A 328-nucleotide genomic window follows, 5' to 3' on the forward strand; every position below is an offset into this window, starting at 1 on the left:
AATCCAACATGAAAAGCTCCCAGAGGCAGTTCCAGTGCTAGAGTGGGATCAGAATCAGCCCTTGGTTCTGCCTCCTCGACACAAAAGTAAGACTAAACACATAGGTCTAGATCAGGCTGAAGGTCACCAATCATTTGAAATACTTGTTCCACCTCTAGGTAGTAAGAGCTCAAAACCAATGAGCTTTATTGTTTCACCCCCAAACCTGAAGAAAGTTCTAGTTCAGCATCGACGGCTTGCCAAAGTTGTTGTTGGAACTATAGCCAATTAAAAAAATAGCACTCAGGGTCTAGAACAACAGTTGCAGGGTGATTATTTATATCCCAGT

The sequence above is a fragment of the Mesoplodon densirostris genome, chromosome 18 (assembly GCF_025265405.1).
Source record: "Mesoplodon densirostris isolate mMesDen1 chromosome 18, mMesDen1 primary haplotype, whole genome shotgun sequence".
Taxonomy (NCBI): Eukaryota; Metazoa; Chordata; class Mammalia; order Artiodactyla; family Ziphiidae; genus Mesoplodon; species Mesoplodon densirostris.